Here is an 8,284-nt window from a genome sequence, read left to right on the forward strand (position 1 = left end):
TCAAGGGGACCGCGAGGCAGTGATTGGTGGGCATTCTTACAGGATTATAGCAGCTACAGATGACGCATCTTTTTATTAGCCCATGAGTTATTTATTGCTGTCGGGGTGTAAAGACCATTTCAAACAATATATAAAAAAGTGTATGCCGGAAAATGTTACCAACCCTGCCTTTACGAGGAGAGAGCTATGAGTGCTTGAGCAGGTAATTAGCTGCTGTAAGGCTAATATAACAAATTGACTGAGTTCAGCTAGATCAGCAAATAGCGTTCTAGAAGTGATCGACACAGAAACCACGGAAATAAGTCAGCACGTCTCTTCAGTCAATGAGTCATTGTTCATCCTGATCCAGGGTAGTGGGAAGAGCAGCTGATGGCAGCTAATTGCATTTCCCTAATCTAACCATGCCTGTTCCAACACTAAAACAGAGGCTAGTTTCATTTCTGTGTAAGACAACAGCAGACACCACAGATTCATTTGACTAATGCTGACCTTACACCAAACGTTCTTCCAAGTGATTTCACTGTCGCAGACTACTTACCTACAGTATATCGCAATGAAATCATGAGAGTCTTGGTAGAGTTGGGGTGTGCTCCCGTCGTCTCCATCGTTTGGTGTAAGGTGGTCATAAAACTCAGTCTCAGTCAGAACTGACGCCTACCAAACCATGGTAACACTTTATCTCTTTTTACAAACTTTGTGGTTAGATAAAAGATAAACAAAATAAATAACATTATCAGGCCAAACTCACTGTCAATGTAATGGCTGTCTTTAAATACACACACACACACGCACACACACACACACACACACACACACACACACACACACACACACACACACACACACGTGTTTCACTATCTTTGTGGGGACCCGTCACTGACATAATGCATTCCCTAGCCCCTTACCCTAACCTTAACCATCACCACTAAATGCCTAACCTTAACCCTTACCCTCACCCTAACCATAACCTAATTCTAACCCTAATCCTAAAACCAAGTCTTAACCCTCAAACAGACCTTTAACCTTGTGGGGTCCAGCATTTTGGGCCCCACAAAGCTGTGCAGACCCCACAAGTATACTGTATTCCCCGGTTTTTGGACCCCACGAATATAGTAAAACACACACACACACACACACACACACACACACACACACACACACACACACACACACACAGCTCCCAACAAAGAAAATACTGAACTATGGTTTATGTTGCTGTGATGAAGACAGAAATCATTAGTAATAATATTATAGGCCACAAGCTGGCAGCATACACTCACATTCTATGGGGAAGAATTCCTGCCTTGGAAAATGAGAGGCGGGGCCCAAAATAGGAGGAGAGTGGAGCCGAGGAGTAGGAGTAGGAAGGAATGGGAAGAAAGATGAGAAGAGAGCAGAGAAAATGGAGCGTTTGAGTCTGTCATGCTGTCACATCTGAAGCTAAACGTATCTTTCCAGTGTCCAGAAAGTAAGACCTCTCTCTGTCTCTCTCGCTCCCTCCTTCCTCCTCTCCCCCTTTCTCCCTCTCTCTCTCTCTCTCCCTCCATCCTGACAGTCTCTCCCTCTCTCTCCCTCTCTCTCTCTCTCTCTCTCTCTCTCTCTCTCTCCATCCTGACAGTCTCTCTGTCAGACAGAACGATGAGGTTTTCCAGTCAACCTGCAGACAGATGTGGAAGCAGCTGCTGCTCTCACCGCCTGACGACGCTGGACAGATCAGCCTGGAGCAGCATGCCATCTTAACCAGCAGTGAGCTGTCCACGTAAGTACGCTGCACTCACATGCATGTATGTGCTGTCATTATGGTAGGCTTGTTTCATCAGCCGTCTGTCTCCCGCATACACAGAACACACATGTACTCACTCAGTACACATGCTGTAAATGAAGGTGTTTGTGCTTTAACATTCAGTCCATAATTGGGGGCCCCCAGTGGTGGAAGAAGTATTCAGATCCTTTACTTAAGTAATACCATATTGTAAAATACACTGTTACAAGTAAAAGTCATGCATTGAAAATGTTACTTAAGTAAAAGTATGTAAGTATCATCAAAAAAAATGTACTTAAAGTATTGAAAGTTAAAGTACTCAATGCTGAAAAATCCTCACATTTAAGGAACTGGAAACGATCCAAACTGTTCTGTCAATCAGCTAAGTGTTTAATGGTCTAATCACTTTAGCTGGACTTGTAGGCTGTTACATTGTAGGGTAGTTTAATTTATAATAAAACATTGTATTTTATAAACTATATGTGTTGTGTTGTGTGTACATGCTTAATGTGTAAAGTAACTAGTAACTAAAGCTGTCAGATGAATGTAGTGGAGTAAAAAGTACAATATTTCTCTCTGAAATGTAGCGGAGTAGAAGTAGAAAGTGGCATGAAAAGAAAAGACTCAAGTAAAGTACAAGTACCTCAACATTTGTAGTTAAGTACAGTACTTGAATAAATGTACTTAGTTACATTCTACCACTGGTGGCCCCAACCTGACCCTCAACGGCAGCTATACATTTGCTGTGGGAAACATTCATGTTACATTCTTTAGTTTGAAACTGAAATCACAGATAAACTTTCAGCTGAGTTGTGATCTGTCAGTAGCCTGGGAAAAACCCTGACGAACTTCCGGCAAATTTGAGATTTGCTCTGCAAGTCCGTCTAGCCAAGAGCCCATTCAAGCCCATTTCCAATTTTTCCAAATCGAGGCACCAATCACAACCGTTGAGGCGAGCTTTACACGATGACGCTAGCGCAGCGATGGCGAGCAGCTTTTTGTTTACATTCAACATGACGGCCACCAAAGCGCAGCAATCCGTTGATGCCACTGTCGCTGCTACGTCACCCAGATCTTTGTTCTGATTGGTTGAAGGACTATCCAATTGCCCCCAGAGGCATTTGAGCGCCGTCCGTTGGTGACGCCCCTTTGGAAATTTGCTGTGAATGAACCTTCCCCAGACCCTTCTCAGTTACAACTGATGTGCTAATCTGTCAGCACACATTCCGCTTCCACAGCAAATTTGGCCTGACAGGAAAATGAACAGTGCCGTGAATCCACTGCCTATTTTACTTGTGTTTTTTTTTATAAGTTTATGTATTTCTTTAACCCTTGTGTTGTCATCCTTCTGTTTTGCCTCTTTATAAAGTATTAAGTATAAATATCTCCTGATTGTGTTACATCTTGTAAGCTAAACTTCATTCCAATGTATTAACTCTAGTTTTACACTTCTTTTTGGAGCAAAAGAAAGAGCAGAAATTATGAATTATTTTGACTCATAGTTAAGACCAGAGAATGTTGAGTGGATCACAGACTGGTATATGTCACACCTTTAGTCAGGATACTGTTTTAAAAAACTTTTTTTTTTTTTTTTTTCAAATTCTATAAATTTGAATCAAACCCAAAAATCAAGAAAAGTAGAGATCTGATCGTTCATTTCATGCAAAGAGCGCTGTATGGAACTATTCATGTTATTTTTAGGCGATTTGGTTGAAAGAAACCCAAATTTCTGATACAGAAACTTAAAAAAAAACAGGACAAATCTGACCCGAGGAAAACAGGAGGGTTAAGGGTCAATACACCCAAATCACACACAAATATTTGACCCCTTACCTCTTACCAGTTTGTACAGTTGTTTTAGGGAAACACCACTATAGAAATGTGACCGATACCAGTAAGTAACCGATATTACTGCTTAATGCTTATTGCTGTTATGGCTGATATTTAAACTCCCACTTTCCCCTTCACCCTCCCGTGAATGCATATGCATGACCAGTAACGCGTTACTTAGTAACTCTTACTCTAATCTGACCACTTTTTTCAGTAACGAGTAATCTAACGCGTTACTATTTCCAAACCAGTAATCAGATTAAAGTTACTTATCCAAATCACTGTGCGTTACTATTTTTGTCATTTTCCTTAGTAAAAATATATATTTTTGCTTTCTTCTTGCGTCTCGGGGAGTGAAGTCACGTATGCGACGACAAGTCACGTTTTCAGCATGTGGACAGGTCACGTTTTCAGCATGAGGACAGTTAACGTGTACCACGCAGCGACACAAACGTAAACAACAATGGAGGGAGGAGAGAGATGCGCGTTTTCTAGCTGGAAATACAGTCACTATTTTGAGTTTGTGTCAGCTAAAGATGGCAATATTAAGGTTTGTTGTACACTCTGTGCTGGTGGCGACAAAGTGCTATCTAGCTACAAAAACACTACGTCAAATTTGAAGAAACATTTGGAGTCGCAGCACTGCAGTCAAACTTACAGAGCAAGTCCCACCAGGTGGTGCGAAGCAGAGAGCAGAAGGTCCCCCACCACCCAAACAACAAAAGCTGGACTTCGGTGCAAAACCAGTAAGTGGGGGAGAGTTGAAGAAGTTGATCGGGCAGTATGTTGTAGAGGAAATGCTGCCCTTAACACGGTTGACTCGCTCTCTTTCGTGCCATAATAAACAAGATCCCTACTACTGTCAATGCCGAGCTGCCTCACAGTAAACCGGTTGTCATTTTTATGTTGAGGCTGTGGGGGTGTTGTTGGCAGTTGTGAAAGTAACTAATAAAGTAACTTGTAATCTAACTTTGTTACTTTTAAAATCAAGTAATCTGTAAAGTAACTAAGTTACTTTTAAAATCACGTAATCTGTAAAGTAACTAAGTTACTTTTTCAAAGTAACTGTGGCAACACTGTGCATGACACGGAAAAGCGCAATTTGCCATTTTCAGTTCCCGCAGTCTGCGCTTTTACCTCTGTGCGGCATGTTTGTACATACCTCGCCATGCTTTTACGTGCACGTTGCGAAACAAATACGTCTGAAGTGGGCGCAAAAGCAGTAGTAAATGAGGCCCTCAATGTTTTATTTAAACAATAACCACAATCATTCCATAACCTTAACCAACTATTGTCACCATGATGATGAAAGTCCCTTAACCTAACAACATCACTTTTTACCCAAACTAGATTTTTTTGGCCTTAATCTAACCAAACATTAACCATTTTAAAAGACACAGACAAATGATGTCGTCCTGCTGATCGAGGCCTTTATGTGTTCTAGACGCCATGGACAAACAATGTATTTTGTCATTTCATTTTGGAGGACATGTTGCCCATGGGTTAGGGTTAACCCATTATAAACATAATTTTGGGACTGGTGTAGGTGCTTAAGAGTTTCACACACCCTTGTGTTATATAGGTCACAGTCTATAACTGACACCAACATTTTAAACTAATCTTTTTTATCTCAATTTAACTAATGTTATCTCAATTTGACCAATCTAAAGTAATCTAACCAATGTAAATTCATCAAATCTAATTTAAAGGAATGTAATCTAATCTAGTTTTATCTAAAGTAAAGTAATCTCATCTACATTTAACTCATTGAAACTTATTAAGTTGACAAAACATCTGAACTCACCTGTTCACCTGGAGCTTTGGTACAGCCACCATGACGATTACATAATTCACCTTATAACAGGGTATTTTCATGTCATTATGACAGATTTGTTGTGGTGGTGGCAGCAATGCGCTGCCGTACATTATGTATGATTGACCATAACACACGGTGGACAGCATGATCAAGGAAGACTATTCCTTGATATTTCTAATAAATTAAACTTTAGACTTGTCTCAGAAAGACACATGCAGCCTGTCAAAGTCCTGCCATTCATTGAAATACTGCTGCTGCGCTGTCTCAAGAGAAATAGTTTGGGAAAATCATGTTTTTCTCTCATTCTATCCAACCAAACTAACAAGCGTGAGATTAGCCGCTTATGGGACCCTGGAGTGTTGTTTTATAGCCTGCGAACTTGATTCTACTATACAACAGTCAATAAAAATATACCGCCTGTAGTCCTAATACAAGAAAAAATGCTTCAGCTGCTGCCACTGTACATAATGATGTATATGGGAGTTTAGGAAAAACCTGAAAGACAATTATCAATATGAACTAGATGCAAATATACAGCACTGGAACCTATTGGTTGCATGTGGTATTCTTTTGCATACTCTTCTTTACACTTCCTACATGTTCAATGACTTTCAACAACAGGCAGCTTGTGTACGACACATAATGAACAATAAAACTGACTGTATGTTTTTGTATTTACTTGCACTGCATGATTATTTACACATGTTCAGTTCATTCCTTAAATGACAATGGTATTCTATATGTTTCTTCTTGTCATAAATCCCATGAAAACGCCAAACCCAACAATGAAGAAATTATCCTATCGTATGTGTTGTGTGTGTATCATTGACTGTAATGGACAAAGCTTCCGGGTCTGAAAAGTAAGGCCAATGCAGGAGTGCCCTAAAATAGCCGCAAACTTGGTTTTGGGTGTTGTCCGTGTTTCTGTTTTCTCTTCATCAAAGTTCATTGGAGTTCACTTGTTCAGTGATCTGCTAGTGTACTGTATATCCACGACGTTCCACTTCCAGGATTGCTCAGTTGCAACTGAAAAATCCGGATGTCCTTCTTTTTGGCCAGATGTCCGTTAACCTTCCGCTTTCTTTGTGTTGGAATTTAAACTCCACGTAGTGCCGCCCAAGACGACTGTGATTGGTTTAAAGAAATGCCAATAAACCAGAGCATGTTTTTCTCCCATCCCGTAATGCCGTGTGAACTAGCCAGACCCTCCTCCGCAGCGCTGTGGAGGAAGGTCTGGCAAATACTAGTGTTCTGCCAACTAAGCTAGCTAGTGCTAGCGTTAGTAACTACCATTTTTTTCAACCTGTACCCTATTTTCCTATGTTTTTGTGTCTAAGTGACTGATGGGAACAATAATCTTTGAAATTGGTCCAGTATTAAGCAAGATTTTAAACATAAAAACATCCGCGAAATTGCGTTTGCTAAAACAAATAAACAGTAATTTTAGCATCATAAAAGACACTTTATTAAAAGTCGACAGAAACAAAATAAAACTATGAAACTATGTTTTGGGTCGTCTTTCCACTTTTCCAACCATCACAACTCTACTTTTGGTTGAAATAAACACATAGTTTACTGATTTACATGTGAAAATATGTTGGCTCTATACACGTTAAAAGTATTGCTTTTTTAAATGGTGTCTGGTGGGTTTAGCGCTAGCGACTTCAGAGCTGTTTCTGGTTAAACAGAAAGGTCTCAAAGAGGTTTTAAAGGTCTATCTCTGTAGGGATCCTTTCCATAATGTTGTCAGACACTTAGAATATTAATCTGAGCCTGTCAGCGGCAAAATGAGCACTTTGTGAAGGTAAATACAAGCTGGACAATTGCCCTATTAACTTACATTGCAGCTTGTTTCTCCGCTGCCGACTGCAGCGATCTGACATACTGGACCAATGTCACAGATTGTTGTTTCCATCAGACACTTAGACACAAAAACATAGGAAAATTGAATCATCCTCACCAGCTCCGCCCTTTCGTCAAAAATCGTCACGTCCCATTTTAGAAAACCAATGGGTCCACAAACCAATGGGTCACGTCATGGATGCTACGTTCTCTATTTTTACAGTCTATGGTGTTTATCCAAAGTTTAATATATTTTTCCTCTGTGCCGTAGAGCTCCATGTACTGCCCGTAAATCCTCACAAGAGCACCCAATGTGTATTAATCCACTGCTGAAAATAGTACCCAACAAATAAACTATTTCCTCCTATTTGACTAACTTTTGAGAAAAACTACAGTATTTTTATAATAAAACTGTATGAAATAACAATGCGACAATGTGAAAGGGTTGGCTTGTCGTGATGAACTTACACAGTGATGTTACCAGGTACGTGCCCTGCGTCTGACGCATTAAAATCCCAAAGGTTGCAGTAAACTATCGACAGGTTAAAACACAAAGTATTAACCTCTAAAAGTCACATTGAATCAACACGTTGAACCTTGTTGATGTAAAAATTACAATTTGTGTTTTAAGGGAGAGTTAACGTTCTGCACATACGTAGCTGCGGGAACATGTTGTCATTAAGGGATGAGCTTGTGCCGTTTGTTGTAGAGTTTTAACACTAAATTGGTTTATATTTAAAGTAAATTTCATTTTAAAATGTGTCAGTTGTAGTATTCTTCACAGTATAATATAATACTGTAAGCTAGAGCTGGGTGATGTGAAAAAAATCAAATATCACAATATTTTTGACCAAATACTGTACATCGATGTTGATATTGCAGTGATATTGTAGGGTTGACTCTTAAATATCAACACAATGAGAATTTAGATAAATAATCATCAGTAATGTGGACATAATGACTAAGTGGGTGAAGACAAATAATAGAACAGCTAGAACAGTCTGGTAAGTTCAGAAAAATACATCACATTACTG

General features: G+C 39.7%; 1 protein-coding gene across 2 annotated transcripts in view; it reads left to right on the forward strand.

Annotated features, from left to right (window-relative positions):
* Nucleotides 1-1,344: 1,344 nt before the first annotated feature.
* The window catches only part of LOC116043193 (uncharacterized protein C21orf62 homolog), a 13,779-nt gene continuing 6,839 nt past the window's right edge, over nt 1,345-8,284 (forward strand). The window contains exons 1-2 of one of the 2 annotated variants that reach the window (XM_031289708.2): nt 1,345-1,468; nt 1,619-1,759. The gene's annotated coding sequence lies outside the window, so the exon portion shown is untranslated. Of the gene's footprint in view, nt 1,760-8,284 lie in introns of both variants that reach the window. The other variant, XM_031289707.2, reaches the window with a different exon arrangement.

This window comes from Sander lucioperca, chromosome 8 (assembly GCF_008315115.2).
Source record: "Sander lucioperca isolate FBNREF2018 chromosome 8, SLUC_FBN_1.2, whole genome shotgun sequence".
NCBI classification, from domain to species: Eukaryota; Metazoa; Chordata; class Actinopteri; order Perciformes; family Percidae; genus Sander; species Sander lucioperca.